The following is a 26,312-nucleotide window of genomic DNA, read 5'->3' as shown; positions in this document are numbered from 1 at the left end:
CCCTGTGTGCACCATGGCGATCTCTGATGGGGCTGGGGCCGGGTGGTCCCCAGTGGGCAGCCCAAGGCACCCAATAGGCTAGGGGAGGGGCGATCTCTGGAGAAACAAAGCCAGCTGCCTTGTACAACACACTGCCAGCAAGGTGGGTACCCCAGGAGAGAAGGGGAGCCTTGGGCTCCCAGAGGCTCATCTTACTTTTCCTTAGGGACATCAGGTATGGAAGGAAGGGACGGGGAGCACCTGGGGGCAGGAGGGGCAGATGTTGGTACAGAGGTGCGTCGTTCTCTTTTCCAAAACACGTGAAGAGGCATCTCTATGTACCTAAAAATTAAATTTTGCTCATACTCACAAAAAATATTTCAAAATCCACTGTGTGTTCTCTGGAGGAAAAAACCAGTTCAAAAACTGTCTGAAGCAATCTTGCTCTGCTGTTAACTCTGACCTACTTAAGAGTTGTTCTTTTTCCAGTTTTCAAAAGTGAGACTCTTCAGTAAATGTGGATTTGCAATGAATTTGTATCCCCTCGGGGAGTCATTATCTGCACTACTCTCTGATATTGATGAAGATTTGTTTATGCCTGTCCCAGCGACTAGTGATGTCCAATAAATTTTAAGCAAATTACTTTATTCCACATTTTCCATATTTGTACAATTTCTCCGTAGTAATAATCTTATATACATTAACAGCTGAGGTATGAGTACGGGCTTTCCTAAACTCTATGGATTTAGGTTTTTTCAATTTTTGTTGTTATTAGTGTATGTTTGCATTACATAACGTTTACTTTCCGCATAGGGAGTTGGTACATGAACATAACACACCTAACTCTTATCAACCCTTCCCACTCACTCCCTCTCCCTTCATCCATCTCTTGGTCCCCTTCCCTTTTGAAAATAACCTCCCTACTTCCTATTATCTCTCTTTCAGTTTCCTCTTTGTTTATATCCTGACTTTCTCATATAAGAGAAAACATGTGATATTTAAATTTGCGTGTCCAATTTATTTCACTTAACATTATGGTCTCAAGGCACATACATTTTCCTACAAATGACTCAAACTTATCTTTCTTTATGGCAGAGTAGTCCTCCGTTAGTATAAAAATACATTTTCTGTATCCACTTATCTGTTGATAGATATATAGGCCAAACATGAGTATGCAAGTATTACTGTAATACAGTATATGTGTAGGTTATATGTAAATATTATGCCATTTTATATGAGTCTTGGGCATCGATGTATTATGGTATCCATGGGGGAGGGTGTGTTCAACTGATGCCCTGTAAATACCTAAAAATTACTATATTTCAAATAATATTTTCCCTGCTTATGTCACCATAAGTTTCTCTTTTGAACAGCAGAAGTTTTTATTTTGATGAAGATTAATTTATCAGTATTTTCTTTTAAATTTATACAGTTTCTGTTAAATCTAAAAAGTTGTACTTAATGCAAACCCCAAAATATTTGTCTTTTCTTCCATAATAAAGAGCTGCAAACTACAGCTGTTTGGTAAACAAAGCTCTATGGGAACTACATTTAGTTGTTTATTTATGTTTATTATTTATGGCTGCTTCAGTGCAACAGTGCCAGAGTTGAGTAATTGCAGCAGAGCCCTTTTGGCCTGAAAAGCATAAATATTTATTATCCACTGCTCCTTTACAGAAAAATGTATAACACTTGTTATAGTAGTTTCATAATTTCAGCTCATACAAGTAGAACTACAATCCATGTAGAGTTATTTTTCTGTATGATATGAAGTAAAATTCAAGGTTCCCTTTATCTTACATGGATATCCATTTACTCTAAAATGATTTATTGTTGCCAGATATGGTGACACATGCCTGTAATCCCAGCACCCAGGAGGCTAAAGCCAGATGGTCGTTGCAAGTTCAAGGCCAGCCTGGCTTATGTAGTGAGTTCGGGGCCAGCCTGGACTACATAGCAAGACATCTATCAAAAAAAAAAAAAAGATTAATTGAAAAGAGCATTCTTTCCCTCATAAAATATGTATATATCTATACACAAACACATACACAGCATTTGTACGTATATGCTCCACTCTGTTCCATTGGTTTATATGTCCATCCCTATACCAATAACACTCTGTCCCTATTTGTTACAAATTTAGGCTAACACTTTAAATCAAGTAAGGCTGTTCCGTAAACATGGATTTGGAATTAATTTGTATCCCCTCAGGGACTCATTACCTGCACTACTTATTTCTTCAAAATTGTTGTTATTTTAGGTCCTTTTTCTCTCATTCTAAATTTTGGAATCAGCTGCTGAGGCTTACATTGGACTTTATTGACTCTATAGAACAATTTGGAGCAAATTGACAATGTGATAGTATGGATTTTCAGTTCGTTAATGCAACTATAACAAAATACTGGGTTATTTATAAGGAACAGACATTGATTTCTCATGGTTCTGGAGGCCAGAAGTCCAAGATCAAGGCACTGGCAGGTCTGGTGTTTGGTTTGGGATGCTCTTCTTGCTTCTAAGGTGGTGCCTTGAAGATTGTGTTCTCTGAAAGGAGAAGGACAGAAAAGCAAAATGTGACAAATGTGACAAATGCTGTGTCTTTGCATACCGGAAGAAGACTTCCAACACAATGCTGTAGATATTGTCTTATTTCTGATCTTAGCAGGAAAATATTCAATTGATCACAATTAAATAAGATGTTAAATTTCATTTCCTTTCTAATTCATCACACTCGTTAAGCCCTTTTATGAGATCCTAATCCCATCACGGAGGGCTCTACCTTCAAGACTCAATCACCTCCGACTGGTCCCACCACATAATACAATCACTTTGGTGAGCAAGTACGGACCCACAAACTTTGGGGACACATACAGTCCCTAGCAGTCTTTTGATCCATGACCCCAGTGGGTCTCTCTATTTATTTAGGTTTTCTTCTATTTCTCTCAGCAAAGTTTTACAGTGTTCCATATATAGGTCTGCATGTATCTCATTAAATTTACCCCAAAATATTGCATTTTAAAATGCTATTATAAATGACCTTCTTTTATTAGCTTCATTTTTCAATTATTTGTGGCTGGTGTATAAAGCCAATTAATTTTTGTATTTACCTTTCATTCTGAGCTTAGTTGCTGATATCACTTACAAATTAGAAACTTCTCTGTAGATTTTCTTACTAATTTTTACATCAATGATTTTTTAATCTATGAATAAAGACCTTTACCTCTTTGCAATTTGGATGCCTCTTTTTTGTTTTCTTTTTTTTAATTTGCACTGCCTAGGACTTCCAATGCCAAATATGAGCATTGAAAGTAGATACTGTGTTGTCTCTGATGTGAGCAGAAAAATGTTCAACCTATCACAAATAAGACATGAACTTTAGTTTTTGGTGAATGTTCTTAATTAGATTAAAGAATTTCCAGGAATTTTTTAAAAAAATTATGAGTAGGTGTTGAATGCTGTCAAATGTTTCTTCTTTATGTGTTGAAATGATCATCTGTTCTCCCCCCCTTTACTTACTAATGTGGTAAATTACATTGATTTTCATACATTAAAACAATCTTGTGTTCATGGAATAAACCCAGCATTGTCATATTTTTATTTTTTTTCTATGCCGGATTCAAATTGCTAAAATTTTGTCAGGGATTTTTGAATCTAAGAAGCATTTGTAATTTTCTTATAATACCCCTATTTATTTTTAGTATCAAATGTAATGCTAGCCTCATAAAAAATCGGGAAAGTATTTCTATTTTTATTTCCTAAAATAGTTTGTGTGGAAATTCTTTTATTTTATCCTTAAATATTGGATAGAATTTACCACTTTTATTATCTGAGCTGAGAGTTTCCTTCACTGGAAGGGTTTTAACTCAAATTAAATGTACGTAACAGTTGTAAGGTTACTCAAAGCATATGATTTCTCTTCAGTGAGCTTTGGCAGTTTGTGTCTTTCAAAGAATTCATTCATCTTATTAAAGTTATAGAATTATCTGGCATAAAGAGTTTCATCATATGTCTTTATATAGTCCCGTAATATCCGTGAGACTTGTAATAATAGCTCCTCTTTCAATTGCTGGTGATCAATCAGTATCTTCCCCCACCCTGCCCTTACCAAGGATTGAGCCCAGGGCCTTTACAATGTGCTACATCACTAACCCTTTTTAAGGACAGGGTCTAGGGCTGGGGATTTAGCTCAGTGGCACCGCCCCTGCCTCATCCAAGGTCCTGAGTTTGATCCCTGGTGCTGCAAAATAATAATAATAATAGTAGTAGTAGTAATAATAATAATAATAATAATAATAATAAATAGATAAATATAAAGACAGGGTCTCACTAAGTTGCCCAAGCTGGGCTTGAACTTTCAATCCTCCTGCCTTAGGACCTCAGGGTGTGGGGATTACAGATGTGCACCACCATGCCTTGCTAATTTTCCTTCTTTTTTTAATATTTTGCTCTGTTCTTTATCATTTTCTTCCTTCTACTTATTTTAGGTTAAATTTGCTCTTTCTCCATGTAAAGGCTTAGATCATAGTCTTTAGTTGTTTATTTTTTTTAGGAAAACATCCAACGCATTAAGTTCCTTTCTAAGCACTGCTTTAGGTGCACTCCACAAACTTTATTGTGTTGTTTTCATTTTTTCAGTTCAGAGTATTTCTAATTTCCTTTGTGATTTGTTCTGTGACTCATGTCTTGCATATAAGTGTGTTGGCTAATTCCCAGTATATGGGATTTTCTAAATATTTTCTCTTGTGGATTTGTAGTTCAATTTAATAGTGGTCAAACAACGTGGCTTGTGAAACTTAAACTATTTTAAGTTTATTGAAACTTGGTTTTCTGCCCAGCATTTAGTCTACTTTGAAGAGTGTTCTGTGTGCACTTGGAACATAAGGTACATAATGCTATTGTTGGGTGAGTGTTCTATAAAATCAATTTAGTCAAGTTGGTTGGTAGTGTGTGCAAGCATTCAATATTCTTACTGATGTTTTTGTCTGACTTGTTCTATAAATTCCTCTGAAAAACAGATGTATACATGTTCAAATATAGGTGAAGACCTGTCTATTTCTTGCCTTTGTTCTACCAGTTTTGCTTCCTGTACTCTGAAGCCCTATTATTAGATATATGCCAATTTAAGATTAAACCTTTTTGAAGAATCAACCCCTTTATCATTAAATATTGTCTTTCATTATGCCTTTTAATATTTCTTGTTCTAAAGTCTACATTGTCTAATATAAATATAGCCATTCTAGATTATTTTGATTAGCACTTGCATAGCATATCTTTTCCCATTTTTAACTTTTAGCCTACCTATATTTTTTTATTTAAATAAGCTTCTTATAGAAAGGCCATAATTGGATCTTGTTTTTTTACCCATCTATTTCTGTCTTTCAATATGAGTATTTAAACCATTTATATTTAAAATAGTTGTCCATGTGATTGGATTTGAGTTTACTGTATTGATTTCTAAAATATGTTCTTTGTTCCTTTTTTCTTCTTTTCATGCTGCCTTTTCTCTTCATATACTAGCTGAGTATTTTTTATTACTTCATTTTCACTTCATCCTTGGATTATAGTTAAATCTCCCATTTTTTCTTTTTAGTTGCTTCACAGTTTATTCTGATCAAAATATATTTAAACAGTATTCCACATATGGTATATGAATATTATTATAACATACTTTCATTCCCCAATCTTTGTACTATTGGCATCATACCTTTTCAACCTACATATGTTTTGAACTCCCTGATACACTGTCATTTTTTATTTGTGTAAAATTAAAAAATGAGAAAATTTATTTAAATTTATTAAAACTTGCCATCTTTAGTAGTGTTAATTTCTTTAAAATGTACAAATACAATTCCATGTGGCATAATTTCCTTCATTTTGGAGATTTTCCTTTAATATTTCTTGTAATATAGATCTGTTAGTGATAAATTATCTCTGCTTTGTTTCATCTGCATTTTTGGAAGACATTTTTACTGAATGTAGAGTTCTGAACTGTCTTCTTTTTCAGCACTTAAAAATGTTATTTTATTGTCTTCTGGCCTGCATGATTTCTGAAGTCCATTGTTATTTACTTTTGTTCTTGTAATATGCCTCATCTTCTCTAGCTACTTTACAATATTTTCTCTTTTTCATTGGTTTTGATTTGATTAATTTGATTATTTTGGACATTGGTATGAGTTTTCCATACGTTTTTTCTTCTTCTGGTTTACTGATCATTGTTTATATTTGGGTTTCCTATGTTCTACAAACTGTAACATTTTCAGGTATAATTTTCATAGATATATTTAATCCTTTCCTCTCCTTCCAGGACTTTCAACTACAAATGTGTCAGGCCACTTGATAAAGCCTCACAGCTCACTAAAGTTCTGTTCTTTCTCCTCTGAATAATTTATTGTGGCTACTTTCTATTGCAATGGCTACAAATAGGTTGGCCTTTTCTTCTGTAAAGTCTAATTTCCTTGTAATCATATCTACTGTATTTTTCATTTCATTGTCATATTTTTAACCTCTGCAAGTTCCACTTATTCTTTCATACCTTCAATTTCTCTCTTCATGTTTATGTTTTCATTTATAGCCCTTACCATATTTATGTTTATTTTAATATCCTTAACTGTTAGTTTCATTATCTCTGTCATTTTTTACCAGTTTTCTTTTGCCTATTTACAGGCCATATTTTCATGTTTCTACTGCATGTTTGTTAATTTGTAAATGAATGCTGGATATTTAAGTTTCACAATATTCAATTCTAGATATCGGCATTTTGTTCTAATGAGTATAGTGCTATGGTTGCAGTGAGATTACCTGCAGATCAGTTTGATTCTTTTGGCACTTGATTTTAAATGTCAAAATTTTAATTTTACTGAGGTGATCCCAAAGTTCTTATTCTGGGGACAATTTAGCCCTACTATTAAGCATGACCTTTGTGAACATTCTACCCAGTTCATATGCATTTCCCAGTCTTTAAACTTGGACTTGGAGAACAGAAACTAATTTCTCAAATGTATCTCAGCTCCCTAAATTGCTCTGTTTACTATTTTCTAGGATTTATTTCCTGATCTTAGAGAATTTCCTCCCAAATATGGTATGTATTTCCTCCCAAATAAACTGTGTACTCTGATAATAATTCAAGGATCCCTTTGTAATTTTTCTAGAATTTTTTCTCTTTAACACCATCTTGTTCTATGTTTTATGTTAAAATTTCCGGCCTTCTTGATATCTGTAGTCCCCTATTTCTGTCTCCTCAATGTAGTGAGTCGGGCCCTTTCAGGTTTCTTTGTTATATCCTGCCAGTGTACCTGAGAAATTGACTCAAAAAAGTCAGGCGAGGTATTTGCTGCCTTCACTTCAACTTCTCATTACTATGCTGTTTTTTAATGTCTGAAAACTTTTGCTGTAGATATTTTGTCTAATTTTCTTCTTTTTCTAGTTTGAGGGGAATTACCATAGCATTTATTCCTTCATGAACAGAAGTGGAGTCATTTATTCATTGAGCTCTGAATTTTAGTTATTGTACTTTTCAATTCTAAAACTTCCATGTCATTATGTTAATATTTTTCAGTTCTTTAAAAGAGTCAACATTTTTCATTTGATGAATTGAAGATATGAAATATGAAACAGTTATTTTAAAGGCCCTGTCTGATAATCCCAAAATCTGAGCTTTCTGTGGGTCTATAATTGGTCTTATTTTTTTTCTTACTTTTTAAAAAGCAATTCTTGAGTTTTTGTCTGCCTGCTTAATCTTGATTGAGTGCCTGACTTTGTGGTTTAAAAAATCATTGAAATGAGACCAGGCTATTACTGGCTGCCAGGACCTGCTCCTTGTGGCCCTCAGAAAAAGACTGAAGGAGATAGATACTAATAAAGAGGAGCCCTTGATCATGCTTCTGGAAGATGGTGAATACTGTGTGCCTACAGGAAATCATAGGTGTTTTATTAATTAGGCAGCCCATTCTGCACTATATAGATGTATAGGCTTGGAGATCCACAGGCCAGGATGAGAGAAGAGAATATGGGAAAGTTTGGTGAGGTAAGACAGGTCACACAAAAGCTGAGGGAAAGGCAGCTGAGTCATAGCTTTGCAGGCAGTTAGCACTGACCGCCCCTCCCATGACCATCACAATAAGTTTTGCCTTATGCCCTGATGGTTTGTCTGAAGTTAATAGGGAGACACCTGTTATCTGAACTCAAAAGTTTGTGACGTACTATTGTAAACCTTTTGATGTCTGTCACTGGTTCTCATGTATCTCCTATTACCAGCTTCTAATGGAATGTTGTATTTTTGACCTAATCTGTACAATTTTTGTTGCAGAATTTATCTATTGCATGGAAATATGCTCACTATATATTGTGAAGTTAACAAATTTTTTAAAAAGCAATAAATAAATAAATAAATAAAAATCATGGAGGTAATTTGAGATACTGGATTCTATCTTAGAGAGGATTTGCTTTTGTTTTGGGCAGGCAGCTGCTAAGGCACAGGTAGTTTTTATCAAACCAAAACCTGAGCTGATTTAGGGCTGGCCTTCATCCTTGGGAGAGCTGCTGTCCTTCCCATTTGCTCAACTGACAGCCTGGGAATTCTGACAGGGCCTTTCTTCCTTAGCCAACTTTGCCTGATGATTCCTGTCCCCCGGGCACATGGAACCACCTGAAGTCCTACTCAGCCTCTTGGCTTCTTCGGCAGCAGAACTGTGACTGGAAAACACTTGATTAGAAAATAGAACAGAGCCAGGCTCTCCTTTGTGGGCTTCTTGTCTCTGTAATGCATTTGAAAGTGTATTTATTTATATGTTGTCCACACCTTCTATGCATTCTTAGGTTCAGTGAGGATTAGTTGAAACCAAAGTAACCTACCATTGCAGGAAATGAAACTATTGCCTTGATTACATTTTAGTGCTATTTTTGTGCCCAAGAGGGCAGAACTTACGCCCTGTGATGAAATCTATGGAATAAAAACCTCCTTATAGGCAATAATGACTCCAAATCCTTGAGCATTAAGATTTTCAACAAGAAACAGATCCGTCCTTAAATAACTATAGTAGACACATCATTCAGTAAGACAGGCAGCAAGACCCATGAACTAAGATTTAAGGCAAAAGAAAGTTCCCACCACTAATATGTATACATACCTTATCAAAAAAGGGCACGGTGGCTGGGAATTTAGCTCAGCAGTTTCCCCCACCTGCTGCACAAGCGCAAGGACCCAAGTTTGATCCCTGGTACCAAAAAAAAAAAAAAAAAAAAAAAAGGCATGATCACTTATACGCAAGTGGGAATGATGAATATTAATATCCAGGAAAAAATCATTGTAGTGGCAGCAACTGCCATATCTAGACCTCAAGAGTTGGATTGTTTGAGACTGTGTCATGAGAGTTTTCACCCCAAATCACTCTGCTAGACACTAGAGCCCTCTCCCAGTTGACCTGTGGGCATATCTATGCCTTCTGAATATCTCAGGGCACCTCAATCAATGGGTTCAGGCTCAACTTACCCTCAACCTCAACTCCCTATTTTTCAAAGAAAATTTCTAAAAGGATACAAAGGAAATGAGAAGGAGTAGCGTTGCATTTGGGGAGTTTAACTGGAATTAAAAAGAGATTAGGGAAATTTTTACCTTTTATTCCTTCACACTAAAAATAAAACCAAAAATAGGCCCACTGTCTCTCCCATGCTCCCTCTCATAACCCTTAAGGGAGACCCCCGGCGGTCTCCTTGGTGCCTGATGACCACTTCTCCCTATCTGGTTGACAACAGGCCCTCATGTGAACAATGTCTGCAGCTTCCCACAAGGGTCTCCCAGCTTCTCCCACACCCAGGATGGCTCTACTATTTCTAAAATTCCTTTCTTAGGTGTCTACCATACACATATATACACTTGAGCTGGAATGGCTTCTCATCACCCTGTCACAGGATACACTCCGCAGTCTTCAGCCAGGCAGGTGGACCAAAACCAGGGCCCCATCAATTACAATGTCTGTGTTAGTTTCTCAACACCACTGAATCTCTTAATCCATTTACTGTTGCTGCAATAAAATACCTAAGACCCAGTCATTTGTAAAAAACAGTTTATTTGCCTCAGAGCCCTAGAGGCTGGGAAGTTCATGAACATGTTGCTACCATGGTGCAAGCAACATAACATGACACAGGGTGTTACATAGCAAGAAAAAGCAAGCATGTGTCAGTGAGAGTGTGCTTGTATATATAACAAAGCCACTCCCATGATAATCCATTACTGCATAAATAAATTAATGCATTCACAAGGGCAGGGCCCTCATGACCCAATCACCTCCCAAAAGTTCCATCTCAAAATGCCATTAGCATATGAATTCGAGATTAAGTATTAGCTTTCTGTTACTATAACAAAATATCTGAAATAATTTAGAGAGGAAAGGTTTGTTTTGGCTCACAGTTTTGGGGATTCCAGTCTGCTTGGTTGGCCCCATTGCATTTGGACCTTTGGCAAGGCAGAACATCACAATGAGGGTGGAAGTTTTTAAAAAGTCCATTCAGGGCCAGGGATTTAGTTCAGTGGCACCATACCTCCCTCAGAAGTGCAAGGCCCTGAGTTCGCTCTCCGATACTGGAAAAAAAAAATTAAAAAGTCCAGGCCATTCCACTGCTCCTAGGGCAGAGGAGGTTAGCCAATCCCAGCACCCAGGAGGAGGCTCGCAGCCACCATTCCACTGCTCCTAGGGCAGAGGAGGTGAGCTGGGTGGATGCCACCAGCACCCCCCCCAACATGGAAATAAGAAGACACATAAACAAGCCTCAAAAACAGACTTCCATATCACCTACAGCAACCCCAAAGAGAAACGAGATGGAAAAATCTGATACTCAACCACCTGGACTCCCTGAACTGGCAACAAAAGAGGATCTGGAAAAAATGAAATCAGAAATAATTTCTCAGATAACAGCAGAGATTGTGCCCATAGTTCAAGACATGAATAAAAAATTTAGAGAGGACACAGATAAAAAAATAGAGGAGCTGAGGTACATGATGGAATCCCAACACAGGAAGCAAATAGAATCCATAAAACAGATCCAAACAGATTTCCCAGAGATTAAAAACTCCATTGAAAGTCTACACAGCAGAATGAGCCAATGTGAGAACAGAATTTCAGATATAGAAGATAAGATTGCAATTAGTGACCAGGAAAAAAATTGCTTTAAAATTGTAAGGGGCCACGAGAAATCAATCCAGCAGCTGCTAGACAATGCAAAGAAGAATAACATAAAACTGGATTGGAGTCAATGAAGAAACAGGAGAGAGTGCAGAAGACATAAAAAAACTGTTCACAGAAGTGATGGCAGAAAACTTCTCAAGTAGGGAAAAGAACTTGACATACAGATAAGTGAGGCATATAGGACTCCAACTAGCCTTGATAAAAAAAAAATATACACATAGGCATATAATAGTTAGGATTCCAGAAACCCAACAGAAGAATAAAATTCTACAAGCAGTGAGAGAAAAGAAACAAATCACATACAAAGGAAAGCCCATCAGAATCACAGCAGACTTCTCAACACAAACCCTCAAGGCTAGAAGAGCTTGGAGTGACGTATTTCAAGCCCTAAAGGAAAACAGCCTCCAACCCAGATTGATGTACCCTGCAAAACTATCTTTCAAAATTGTTGGAAAAATAAGATGCTTTCATAATAAAGAGAACCTTAGGAACTTCAGGAATACCAAACCAACACTCCAAAAATTTTTATATTCTAGGAATAGACAATGAGGATCACAACCCCAGGAAACCCAGCAGAATGAATCCATTGGGCGTGACAAATTAAATGCAAAGGGGGAGAATCCAACAAAAAGAAAAAATCATGACAAGGCTTTTAAAACTTTGAACTTCATCTCCCTAATGAGGGTATAATTCAATCTTGTTATTGTACTGATTATTATTTTTCTGATTCTAGTGTTGGACACCTTTCCTTGTACTGTCCTGTCTATTTATCATCTTCTTGTGTCTACTTTTTAATTGGGTTGTCTATTAATAAGCTGTAAGAGTTCTTTATATATTCTGGTCATAGGTTATATGCATTGTAAATATGGTCTGTTTGAGGACTACTTTTCATTTTCACGATGTCATTTAAAGTTCTAAATTTTGACGGAATCTCATTTATCAATTTTTTTCTTTTATACATCATGTTTTTTGTATCCTAGGAAGTTCTTGCCTACCCTAAATGCATAAACATTTTCCTTTATAATTTCTTCTTAAAGTTTCATACTTTCAGGCTTTCATACTTAGGTTCACAGATCCTTTCAAATTATTTTTATGTATGGAAATACAGGGTTGAATTTAATTTTTTATATATGGATACCAGGTGTTCTAGTGCCATTTGCTGAAAACACTATCTTTTCCTCGGCTCTTGAATTGAGTATATATTCTATAAAATGCTAATGTTAAATAATCTTTCAAAACTCAGTGGACCATATATGTGTGGTTCTATTTCTAGATTCACTGTTTTATTCCAATGATCTATATGTCTTTCCTTATGCCAACACTGCCTTGATTACTTTAGCTTTAGAGGAAGTCTTAAAATTAGGTACTAAATGTCTTCCAACACTTTTTTTTGTTTCTTTTTTCTACTTTTCTAGGTCCTTTGTACTCCTACCTAACATTTAAATTTCAATATCAAATTCTTCATTTATAGAAAGTATACATAGACCTGAATTTTTATATATACCTTGTGTTTTCTAATCCTGCTAAATTCAAATGCAAGTTCTAAGGGCTCCTAGAGATTTCTTAGTATTTTCTCTGTAGATGATCATTTCATCTACATACAAAGATTTTGCTTCTACCTTGCCAATCCTATCCTAATTGTGTCATTTTATTGCCAGACTATTTTGGTTTTGGCCTATGTTTCAAAGTTTAATGGACAGATGAAAAGTAGGCATATCTGCCCTTGTTCCCCACCTTAAGGAGAAAGCATTGTATCTTCTCCATTCATATAAGGTATTCTTGCTGGAAGTATGGAGTACATGTCTTTAATCTGTCGAGAAGGTTCTGTTCTATTTCTAGTCTTCTGATAGCTTTTACCATGAACAGCTGTGGAATTTAGTCCAATACATTCTCTCCAACTAGTGACAGGATCATATGCCTTTTTCTTTTCCTCTGTTAAAATGATGATTTTTGGGGGTGGATCTTCCAATGCTGAACCAACACTGCCATCTATATAATAAAACCACTTTCTACACGCTGCCAGATCTGACTTCTAATAGCTTGTTTTGTTAAACAAATTTTATCTATGTTCATACTTTTTTCTTCTATTATCTTTATCCAGTTTTAGGATTAGCACAATGTTGAGTTCCTAAAATGAGGGGAGAAGTGTTCCTTTTTTTCTGCTTTAAATGTTTGATATAGAATCAGTTAAAATGTATATGAGCTTGTTGTTGTCATATAGGTAGGTTTTCAAGCTAAAGATATACTTTCTTTAATAGGTGCTATTCAAATTTTATATTTCCTCCAGAGTTAGTTTCATTAATTTGTCTTCCAAGGTACTTCTTAGAAGTTGTCAAATTTATTTCAAAAAAGATTTTTGTAATATGCTTTCTATATCCTTTTAAATTCTGTGAAATCTGTGGTAATGTCTCCAAGATCTTGATATTGTAATTTTAAAAATGTATAATTGAGGGCCGGGGATTTGGCTCAGTGGTTTCACCGCCTGCTGCGCAAGCGGAAGGATCTGAGTTCGGTCCCCAGCACCAAAAAAAAAAAAAGTATAATTGATATTGTGTAATAGGAAATAAAGGTCTAAAGGAGCAGCAGAAGTGGGAGGGGTAGGGGAAAGGAAAGAAGGGAAAAGAAAAAATATGAGAAAAGGAAAAAAATGGAAACAAAGTCTTTGCAAAGAGGGAAGGGCGGAGGGTGTGAAGGGGGGGCAAGGGAAGGGGGAAAAAATAAGAATCAAGATACTCATGTAATGGTACAAGATCCCAATGATGAATGTAACTATATTTTATACTTTAAATGTACCAATGAACTTAATGGAGAAAAAAAAGTATGACATATACTTATCATTAAAGCATACTAATTAAAGTAAAAAGTGACCTTTCAAAAAAAAAAGTCCCTTCACTTTATGGGGTGGGGAATGAAAGGTAGAGGAAGAGACAAAATCTTGCAATCGCTTTGAGGTCATGCTCTCAATGACTGGAAGATCTCCCACTAGGCCCCACCTCTTAACATTTTCACAACTATCCAATAGCACCGTGGGTTGGGGATCAAACCTTTAGTTTCCAACACATGAAATCTGGGGGTCTCATTCAAATCATAGCACTAAACTTTGGCCTTCTCATCTCTATGAATGGCTGTGAATGGTACTCGCTGGCCAGGTTTTTATGAGGACTGAGGACAGGATGCATGGAGGATGCCTGCACAGTTTGAGGCTAAGGGTGACTCTCTGTGCTATAACTTCCTTTTCTTTCTCTCTTTCTTCTTGTAGGTGTATGAGGTGTGATCAACAAATATGGTGAATGTTTGGGGTTTTAAAAAATTATATACTGCCATTAATCCCCTTCAAAATACTCCCCTTTGCTTCAAACACATTTACCCAATCTTTCTTGCTACTTTCTAAAGCAGCTCTGGAAGTTCTCTTTCATGAGTACCTTTAATTCTGCTGTCATGCCTGCCTTGATGTTCTGAATTGATTCAAAATTTTTACCTTTCATTGTCATTTTAACTTGGAGGAAGTCAGAAGTCATACATGCCAGATCCATGAATTAAGTGGATAAAGATACACCAGAATGTTTGGCCAGTGTCCTAAAGGTGCTCACAGGAAGCCTTCTGCTCTTCTTGTGTGCATTTACTGTGGCCAAGGCTAAGGGTCATCTGGGTGGCAGTTGTGTGATTTGCCTATCCAGGTTACTGTACCAAATTACATTGGGTAAGGGGGTATGGAAGCAGCTGAAATGGGCATATCTGGGAAGGATGGGGGAGAGTTTTTCAAGAGAAGATGTGCAGAATTGGCATCCCCGGTCCAGGAAAGAGTCTTGGCAAATGTTCCGTGGAGGCAGGAAGGAGCTGACCAATTTAGGAAGCCATAGCTAAGTCTCTGGTAAATCTACCTATCACTCTCTCTCCTTCTCTCCCTCCTCTCTTCCCTCCCTCCCTCATTTTCTCCTTTTAATTATGAAAAAGTTCAAACAGAAAAGTGAATGGATAGTACCATGAATATTGATACTGTCTTAGTTATTTTCTCATTGCTAGGACAAAAATACCTGATATCCAAGTTAAAGGTTTCTTTTAGCTTAGTTTGTAGAGGTTTCAGTCCATAGTTGGCTGGCTCCAGGGCACGCATGGCAGAGCGATATGGTGAAGTAGAAACAGTTCATGATATGGCAGGCAGGGGCAGCAGCCTTCCTTCTGCTTTCCCTTTTATTCCATCCAAAATACAAGCCTATTGGGTAGTCCCACCCACACCCAGGGTCTTCCCTCTTCAGTAAATCCTTCACCCACACCCAGAACCATGCTAAACCAGTCAGTGGACTAATCCAGTATCACACACCCATGATTCAGAATCACACATCCATTACCCATTCACTGCCAAAAGCCCCACCTATGAGTGCATTACACATTGGGAGGACAACCAAATATAAGCCATAACACACACCAACCTAGGTTCAACAATTAACAGTTTGCTTTGTCTCCTTATCTCTTTTAGTGTCCTGACAAAGTAAACTGAAGACACTGAAATGTCTCACCTTTAAACATACTCCCATGATCACACTGTAAAAACCTAACAAGTAAATCCAAACAACACTCATACTTGGGTCTTTCTGGTGAAAAGAAGGTGGCAGCAGGAAAGGAATAAAGGACAATGAACAAGGATGAGTAGTTGAGGAAGTGACTACTCCAGCCTTGGACATGTCAGGGCAAGAGAAAGCTGGCTGGACCCTGGGCTTCCTGGCCTTTGGTGGGGTCACAAAACCTACCTGTGCAACTGTGAATGTGAAGGGAATCTGCCTCCATCCTCTCCTGCACACATTTGCTGAAGACCTGGCCATGAGAGCCTTCTGCAAAGCATGGGTAAACTGTGGTGTCCAACAATCCGGTATCTAGTGACTTCCTGTAGCATCTTCCTATTCTTCCTCTGGTTCCCTGAGGCTATGGGTTATGGCAGCCTCCTATCTGAGACACACCAACTTCCACCCTGAGGTTTTGAGGTTTCTGCTGAGAAGTGGCATAGGTCATGAGCAAGCCAGCTGCCAAAGGGGTGGCAAGTATGACCTTTCTGCATGGCAGTAGGTAGGAGTGTAAATGTCAATTGTGAAGAAGAGAAAATAATACTTGGTAAAATACAGTTTGTCCCAGTGAAGGAACCTGCTGATGTATTTCTTCAAAGTAATCCCTGGGCAAAGAGTAGTAGGACAGATGGGAGGAGAAGCTGAGGGCAAGCAGGAGAACCAGCACGGTATTCCAAATCCTCATTCCCTCTGCACAGAAAAGGCTTCTTTTAGCTATTTTAAAAGCCAAGCTCATCAGGGCCAATGCATTTTTCCTAGTTGTTATTTCTCTGAAGTCTTTTGTCCTAAAATAGTGCACTCTTTTTCATGCCTCTGCATTAAGGAAGAGAGGGGCCAAAAGCCTCCTAAAATGTCATGCATTTTAGATTTGTCTGATTGTTCCATACTTCTCTAAAAGGAATGTGAAGGGGCATTTTCTCTCAGTGAAAATGGAGACCGGAACTGAGAGTAACATTCTCAACTTCTGTCCCTCCTATGCCTTGCCTGATGTGCATTCTACCTGAGATACCCTTAGGCTGGAGCCTGAGTAGTGCAGAGAGATCCAGCTGCTCCCCAAAACTGGGCTTCTCATCCCATGGCGTGTAGTAGTTGCTGGGAGCTCCTCTGTGGCCATATGTGACTAGATATGGACAATGGTACATAGGCAGAAGGGGTATGTGTCCCTTCATGTGTGTGTGTGTGTGTGTGTGTGTGTGTGTCTGTGTGTGAATTCTCAATTCTCTCTCTTCCGTCTGTAACAAAGGGCCACACATAAGATAAAAGGTCAAACATGGGCATCTTAAACAACAGAATTATTTTTCTTACCGTATTAGTGTGTGGAGGTCTGAGATAAGGTGTGGGCAGGGTTGGTTTCTCCAGAAGCTTCTCTCCCTGGCTTGTAGATGGACATCCCTGTGTCCTCACATGGCCATATCTCTGTGAGTGTCTATGTCTTAACCTTCTCTTCTTATAAGGACACAGTCTTGTTGGATCATCCTAATGACCTCACCTTACCTCTCTAAAAGCCCTACCTCCAAATATAGTGGCATCCTGAGGTCCTGGGAGTAGAGCCTTTACCATGAATGTAGGGAATGCCACTCAGCCCATCCCAGTCTCCTACAGTCTAGACACAGATGGCTCTGAGGCCCCAAAAGATGGAGGAGCTTTGAGACCGCAGGATCCTGGATCCCTGCATCATTTGTGGTGAAACACCCTCCACAGACCAGCAGTAGCCACATCAGACAAGTACGTTAACAAAAAAGACTACTATTGTGTCAATCTGCAGAGTTTTGGGGTATACATATTAAAGCAACTAGCACTACTCTAGCCATTAGAAATAGAGCATCTTTAGTTAGATTAATTTCTAAGTACCTATTTTCTTCTTAGTGCTATTGTGGATAGTAATTTTTCCCTAACTTCTCAGTGAATTATTTATTGTTGATTTTTGTGTTGATTTTATATCCTGCTACGTTGCTGAATTCAGTTATTAGGGGTCTTTCAGTGGATTTTTTTGGGCCTTCTATGTATCTGCAGATAATGAAAATTTGACCTCTTTTTAAAAATTTCTTTTTCTTGGCTAATTGCTCTTGCTAATGCTTCACGTACTATGTTAAACAGGAGTGGTGATAGTATTCATTCTTGTCTTGTTCCTAATTGTAGAAAGCTTTCAATTCTTCCATTTAATATGATGTTTGCAGTAGATTTGTCATAAATGACTTTTATCAGATTAGGATAAGATCCTTCCCTACCTATTTTCCTCAGTGTTTTTTTTTAAAATCATGAATGGATGTTGAATTTTTGTCAATGGCTTTTTCTGCATCTATTGAGATGATCATGTGATTTTTTGTCCTTGCTTCTGTTTATGTGATATATTAGATTTGTTGATTTGTGTATGCTGTATCCCTGGGATAAAAAATAGTTGGTCATGATATATGATATTTTTTATGATTTAAAAAGTTAAAGACCTTAACAAAGGAAACTGCAGAACTCTGAAAGAGATCAAAAAGGACATCAGAAAATAGAACAATATCCCCTGTTCCTGGATAGGCAGAACCAGTATAGTCAAATGGCCATACTTCCACAATTGATCCACAGATTTAATGCAATCCCAATTAAAATAATGACAGCAGTCATCACAAAACTTGGATAAATCAATCCTAACATTCACATGGAACCAGAAGAGATCCAGAAAGCAAAAGCTATCCTGGGTAACAAAAATAAAGTGGGAGGCATCACAATCCTGGATTTAAATTTATACTACAAATCTACAGTGATAAAAATAGCATGTCTGGTACAAAACCAGACATATACATCAGTGGAACAGGATAGAGGATGCAGAAACAACCCCAAGCACATCCTACTATTTGATCTTTGACACAGGAGCCAAAAACATGTGCTGGAGGAAGGATAGCCTCATTAACAAATGGTGCTGGGAAAGCTGGCTATACACACGTAAAAGATTGACTATGGACCCATATTCATCACCATGTACTAAACTAAAACCTAGATCAAAGATCTAAAAGTTAAAACAATTAATCTGCTGGAAGATAAGATAGGTAAAAACTCTTGAAGTCATATGAGTAGGCAAGGACTTTGTGAACAAAACATCAGTTGCACAAGAAATGGGAACAAGAATCAATAAATGAGATCAGCCCGCTGCAGACAGGCAGGTCTGCCCATGCCCTACCGAGGTCCTGAGTCGCACAGAACATGCCGAATCAGCCCGATGCAGACAGGCAGGTCTGCCCACGCCCTACCGAGGTCCCCAGTCGCGCGGAATACACCGAATCAGTCCGCTGCACACAGGAACGTCTGTGCATGCCCTACCGAGGTCCTGAGTCATGTGGAAGACACCGAATCATCCCGCTGCAGACAGGTAGCCACCTGGTTCCACACTACAAAGACGCCGAGGACACCAGACCACCAGACCAAGGTACTGAGTCCCACTGTTCCCGGCCCAGAGGTAGGGGCTTCTGAGCCGCCATCCCACTGCTCCTGGTCAAAAGGAAGGGGCTTCCCGGTCACCATCCCTCCCGCTGCTCCCAACCCAGAGGAAAGGGTTTTTGGGCCACCTTCTGTCCCCCTGCTCCTGGCCCAGAGGAAGGGGCTTCCAGGCCACCATCCCTCCCACTGCTCCTGGCGCAGAGGGAGGGGCTTCTGAGCCACCATCCCACTGCTCCTAGTCCAGAGGAAGGGGCTTCCCGGACACCATCCCTCCCACTGCTCCCAGCCCACAGGAAAGGGCTTTTGGGTCACCATCCCTACCGCTGCTCCTGGCCCCTGTCCCACCTCACCCACCTCAGAGGAGGTAATCCGTGCAGGCGCTAACAGCCCCCGGCCCCAGTCAAAATGAGAAAACACATAAATAAGTCTCAAAACCAGACTTCCAGATCACCTACAGCAACCCCAAAGGGAAAGGAGATGGAACACTCTGATACTCAACCACCTGGACCCACTGAACTGGCAACAAAAGGGGATCTGGAAAAAATGAAACCAGAAATAATTTCTCAGATAACAGGAGAAATTGTGCCCCTAATGCAAGACATGGTTAATAAATCTAGAGAGGAGCTCAGGAACATGATGGAATCCCAACATAAGAAACAAATGAAATCCATAAAACAGACGCAAATAGATTTCCAGGACATGAAAAACTCCATTGAAAGTCTACACAGCAAAATAAGCCAGTGTGAGGACAGAATTTCAGATATAGAGGATAAGATTGCAATTAGTGACCAGGAAAAGAAAAATTGCTTCAAAATTATAAGGGAACATGAGAAATCAATACAGCAGCTGCTAGGTGATGCAAAGAAGAATAACATAAGACTGATTGGGCTCAATGAAGAAACAGGAGAGAGTGGAGATGACATAAAAAATCTCTTCACAGAAATAATGGCAGAAAACTTCCCAAGCAGGGGAAAAGAGCTTGACATACAGATAAGTGAGGCATATAGGACTCCAAATAGCCATGATCAAAAAAAATCTACACATAGGCATATAATTGTTAAGATTCCAGAAACACAACAGAAGAACAAAGTTCTACAAGCAGTCAGAGAAAAGAAACAAATCATATACAAAGGAAAGCCCATCAGAATCACAGCAGACTTCTCAACACAAACCATCAAGGCAAGAAGAGCTTGGAGTGACATATTCCAAGCCCTAAAGGAAAACAGCCTCCAACCCAGATTGATGTACCCTGCAAAACTATCTTTCAAAATGGATGGAGAAATAAGATGCTTTCATGACAAAGAGCACCTTAGAAACTTCGTGAATACCAAACCAGCACTCCAAAGAATTTTACACAATATCCTAGGAACAGACATGGAGGATCACAATCCCAGGAAACAAAGCAGAATGAACCCATCTGGCATGACAAGAAATTAAATGTAAGGGGAGAGAATCCAACAAAAAGAAAAAGTCATGGCAATGACAAGTCAATACATTTCAGTTATAACCATCAACGTTAATGGTCTCAATTCACCAATCAAAAGACATAGACTGGCAGAATGGGTCAAGAAGCAAAATTCAACAATATGCTGCATACAGGAAACACACTTAATTCAAAAGGAAACTCATAGACTGAAAGTTAAAGGGTTGAAAGGAATACTCCATGTGACAGGAACACGAAAAAAAGCAGGAGTAGCTATCCTCTTGGCAGATCAAGTAGATTTCAAACCAACACTGATTAAGAGAGACAAAGAAGGACACTACATCCTTGTAGAGGGAAGAATCCAAGAAGAAGAGATGACAATCATAAATATCTATGCACCAAACACTAGTGCACCCAACTATATAAAACAAATACTAACGGACATGAAAAGTCATATATGCACTAATACAATTGTAGTGGGGGACCTCAACACCCCACTGTCACAAATAGATAGATCAACTAGACAAAAATTAAGTAATGAACTACTAGAACTCAATCGAACTCTTGAACAAATGAACTTAACAGATGTTTACAGAGTGTTCCACCCCACAAAATCAGAATACACATTCTTCTCAGCTGCACATGGGTCATTCTCAAAAATAGACCACATACTCACACATAGAACATGTTTAAGTAAGTGCAAAGGAATTGAAGTTATCCCCTGTATATTATCAGATCATAGTGCATTGAAATTGGAGATCTATAGCAAAAGAAACTCAAAAAATTTAATAAACATGTGGAAATTGAACAACACACTTCTGAATAACCAATGGGTCACAGAGGAAATTAAAGAAGAAATCAGACAGTTCCTTCAATTAAATGACAATGACAATGCAACATATCAGAATCTATGAGACACAATGAAAGCAGTCTTACAAGGGAAATTCATAGCAGTGAAAACACATATTAGGAAAACAGAATGAGCCCAATTAAACAACCTGATGCTGAACCTCAAGCTTCTAGAAAAAGAAGAGCAGGACAACCCCAAAGCTCATACAAGGGAGGAAATTATAAAGATCAGAGGAGAAATCAATGCAATGGAGACTAAGAGAATGATACAAAAAATCAATAAAGCCAAGAGTTGGTTCTTCAAAAGAATCAACAAAATTGACAAACCTTTAGCCAACCTTGTCAGAAAAAGGAAAGAAAAGGCCCAAATCCATGCAATTAGGAATGAAAAGGGTGAAACTACAACAGACCACTCAGAAATCCAGAGGATCATCAATACCTACTTCCAGAACCTACACGCCAATAAGATGGACAGCACAGAAGAAATGGACAGATTCCTAGATAGATATGAATTACCAAAGTTGAACGAAGAAGACCTAAAAATTCTGAACAACCCAATATCAACCAATGAAATTGAAAATGTAATTAAAAACTTATCAACTAAGAAAAGCCCGGGCCCTGATGGCTTCACTGCTGAATTCTACAAGACATTTAGAGAGGAACTGCTGCCACTACTGTTTAAACTCTTCAATGAAATTGAAAGGGAAGCAATACTCCCAAATTCATTCCTGGAAGCAAGCATCTCCTTGATCCCCAAAGCAGAGAAAGACCCAACTGAAAAGGAGAACTATAGGCCAATCTCACCAATGAACATAGATGCAAAAATCCTTAATAAGATACTGGCAAACAGAATGCAGAAGATCATCAAGAAGATCATATGCTCTGATCAAGTGGGATTCATCCCAGAGATGTAGGGATGGTTCAACATATGCAAATAAATCAATGTAATACACTATATCAATAGAGCCAAGGACAAAAACCATATGATTATCTCCATAGATGCAGAAAAAGCATTTGACAAAATCCAACATGCATTTCTGATAAAAACCCTACAAAAAATTGGAATAGGTGGTCTCTACCTCAAACTGATAGAAGCCATCTATGAAAAACCAACAGCCAATATCATACTAAATGGTCAAAAACTGAAATCCTTCACACTCAAATCAGGAACAAGACAAGGATGTCCACCATCACCACTCTTGTTCAATATAGTTCTGGAAACATTAGCCATGGCAGTTAGACAGGAGAAAGAAATAAAAGGAAGAAAGATAGGTAATGAAGAAGTCAAATTGTCATTATTTGCAGATGACATGATACTCTATATAGAAGACCCCAAGAACTCCACCAAAAGTCTTCTAGACTTAATAACCAAATTCAGTCAAGTAGCTGGTTACAAGGTCAACACACAAAAATCAATAGCTTTCCTCTACACCAATGACAGACTCACTGAGAGAGAAATAGGACAAATAATTCCTTTCACAATAGCATCCAAAAAACTGAAATACCTAGGAATCATCCTAATGAAAGAAATCAAAGACCTCTTCTCTGAAAACCATGGCACTCTGAAAAGAGAGATTGAAGATGATATCAGGAAATGGACAGACATCCCCTGCTCCTGGGTAGGAAGGATTAATATAGTGAAAATGGCTATACTTCCAAAACTGATATATAGATTTAATGCAATTCCAACTGAGATCCCAGCAGCATACTTCACAGACCTCGACAAAACAATCCAAAAATTCATTGGGAACAAGAAGAGACCCAGAATAGCAAAAGCAATTCTAGGTAACAGACACATGGCAGGGGGTATCATAATCCCCAACCTGCAACTATACTACAAAGCTATTGTGATAAAAACAGCATGGTACTGGCAAAGAAACAGACTTGAGGACCAGTGGAACAGATTAGAAGATGCAGAAGCAATGCCAGACACACTCAGCCATCTCATCTTTGACAAAGGAGCCAAACACCCTCACTAGAGGAAAGATAGCCTCTTTAATAAATGGTGCTGGAAAAATTGCCCTTCAACTTGCCAAAGATTAAAACTAGACCTGTATCTCTCACCATGCACTAAACTAAAATCAAAATGGATTAAAGATCTAAATATTAAAATAGAAACTCTGAAACAGTTGGAACAGAGGTTAGGTAGAACTCTTCAAGACATTGGTGTAGGAAAAGATTTTATGAACAAAACCTCAGTTTCCCGTGAACTAGCACAAACAATCAACAAATGGGATCTCTTCTTATTAAAAGGCTTCTGCACAGCAAGAGAAACCACCAGCAGTGTGAAGAGACAAACCACAATGTGGGAAACAATCTTCACCTGCTCTTCCTCAGACAAAGGTCTACTATCTCGAATCTATAAAGAACTTAAAAAGATCAGGCCTCCCAAATTTAAAGACCCAATCGAAAAATGGGCAGCTGAAATGAACAGACATTTCTCAGACAAAGAAGTAGAAATAGCAAATAAATACATGAACAAATGTTCAACATCACTGGTCATTCGAGAGATGCAAATGAAAACAATGCTGAGATTCTACTTCACTCCAGAAAGAATGGCTGCTATCATGAAATCAACCAATAACAAATGCTGGCAGGGCTGTGAGGAAAGAGGAACCCTGCTCCACTGCTGGTGGGAGTGTAGACTGGTGCAAGCACTGTGGAAATCAGTGTGGAGATACCTCAAAGAACTAGGACTGGAAGTCCCATTTGACCCTGCTATTCCCCTGCTGGGGATCTTCCCCAAAGAATTAAAAGAATCATACCACAGTAATATATGTGCACCCATGTTCATAGCAGCACAGTTTGTAATAGCTGAAACTTGGAAACAGCCCAAATGCCCATCAACTGGGGACTAGATAAAGAAAATGTGGTTTTTTAATAAAATGGAGTACTACTCAGGCATAAAAAATGAGAAATTAGAGACATTTATAGCTAAGTGGATGCACATTGAGGCGATACTCTTAAGTGAAATAAATAGGACACACATGTGTAAATACTGAATAGTTTCTCTGGTGTGAGAAACTGAAAGTGTAAATAAAGACTAAATGTATAATAGGCAATGTGAAATAGGAAGAAAAGGGGCAAAGGGGAAGGAAGTGGGAGGGCTAGGGGAAAGGATAGAAGGGAATGGGATTAATAGGAGAAAATGGAAAAATAGGAACAAAATCTTTGTAAATAGGGAGGACTGGAGGGATTGAAGGGAGGGCTGGGCAAGGGTGAAAAATAAGAACCAAGAGAGACTACATAAAGGTGCAAATTTCCAATGATGAATGTCATTATATTGTATACCTAAAATGTACCAATGATTAGAATGAATAATCGGTAATTCAAAATAGGAAGAAAAGGTCCAAAGGGGTAGGGGTAGTGGGAGGGGCAGGGGAAAGGAAAGAAGGGAAAGGAAAAAATGATGAGAAATGGAAAAAATGGAAATAAAATCTTTGTAAATGGGGAAGGGTGGAGGGCGTGAAGGGAGGGCTAGGAATGGGGAAAAAATAAGAGCCAAGATGCATTATGTAAAGGTAGAATTCCCAATGAGAAATGTAATTGTGTTGTATACCTACAATGTACCAATAAAAGAATTTAATACAAAAAAAAGAATCAATAAATGAGATCATATCAAATTTAAAAGGTTGTACACAGCAAAAGTAACAACCAACAAAGAGGCAACCTACAGAAGGGGAAAGAAATTTTGCCAGCTATTCCTCAGACTGTTATCTGGAATATATAAATAACTCAAAAATTTTAGACACCCCCAATATAAAAGACCCAATCAAAATAAATGACAAGTAAAATGAATAGACAGAAGAAGTACAAATGACCAATAAATATATAAAGAAATGTTCAACATTGCTGGCCATTATAGAAATGCAAATTAAAACAACACCAAGATTTCATCTTACTCTGGAAAGAATGGCTATATGTCCATCAACAGATGAATGGATAAAGAAAATGTGGTATTTACACATAATGGAGTACTACTTTGCCATAAAGAACGATAAACTTGAATCATTTGTAGGAAAATGGATGCACCTTGAGATCATAATGTTAAGTGAAAAGAAATAAAACACTCAAGCTTAAATACTGCTTGGTTTCTTTTATATGAGAAACTCAAATTACAAATAAGGAGCAAAATAAAAGGTAGTAGGAAAAGAGGACTTTCTCAAATGAGAAAATGATTAAGAGATAGAAGAAAGGGGAGTGAGAGGAAGTGAAGGGGTTCAAAAAATGATTAAGATGTGATATATACATGGACCAACTCCACTCTAGGAATGTAAACTGGAAACATGTACTAATAAAAACTAAAAGCTGAGCTGCCCATGCAGAGTACTGGGGGCTGACTGAGCCCAGCTCTGTCTGGCAGGCCATCCCCACTTATGACCAGGAGCTGGTGAGGACCTCCCTGGGCATGCCCACTAGCTGCCCGAGGAACCACAGAGGCACCTGCAACAACAGAGCCCCCCACACACACACCTCTGGCCTCTTGGCTGTGCAGCTACCTGGTTCCACACTACAGAGGCACAGAGGGACATAAGGGCCACTGTCCTGAGCTCCAGAAGTGAACAACAGAGAGAGGCTCTCAGGCTCCCTGATGAACACTGAAGCCCCCTGGAAAAGTGAAGAGAATCTCGTTAATAAAGGCACACCAGACCACCGTGCTTGGTAAGTTGGAGGGATCATCACCTCCCATTGGAACCTGGACTATCTTCAGGGGAAGGGCAGCTGGAACCTGCAATAGAACCCTGAGCAGTTCAACCCTGCAGGAGAACAGGGAGATCAACTTGGGACTTGCAGCCAGAAATCTGCCAGAATCTCACGAGTCTGTGATTGGCTTACTGAGACTCATTGACTTATAACTGCACCCTGCTGTCCACATTGTCTGTTTTGACAGCAGAGACATAC

The 26,312-nt window shown here is 38.3% G+C and overlaps 1 long non-coding RNA gene and 1 pseudogene across 1 annotated transcript in view; one reads left to right on the top strand and one right to left on the bottom strand.

Moving 5' to 3' along the window:
• Window positions 1-633: 633 nt before the first annotated feature.
• Window positions 634-26,312, bottom strand: part of LOC147829432 (uncharacterized) — a 51,827-nt gene continuing 26,148 nt past the window's right edge. The window contains exons 2-3 of the long non-coding RNA XR_015449129.1: window positions 9,102-9,188; window positions 634-2,520 (exon numbers count right to left, since the gene is read on the bottom strand). This is a non-coding gene — a long non-coding RNA (uncharacterized LOC147829432). The remainder of the gene's footprint in view (window positions 2,521-9,101; window positions 9,189-26,312) is intronic.
• LOC101698621 (protein BEX1-like) lies at window positions 7,851-8,114 on the top strand (annotated as a pseudogene).

Source organism: Heterocephalus glaber, unplaced genomic scaffold (genome assembly GCF_053883595.1).
Source record: "Heterocephalus glaber isolate CG9 unplaced genomic scaffold, H.glaber_assembly_v1.0 deba00000621, whole genome shotgun sequence".
Classification (NCBI taxonomy): Eukaryota; Metazoa; Chordata; class Mammalia; order Rodentia; family Bathyergidae; genus Heterocephalus; species Heterocephalus glaber.
The sequence above is the reverse complement of the archived record's forward strand: the minus strand, read 5'-3'. Positions and strand labels throughout refer to the sequence as shown.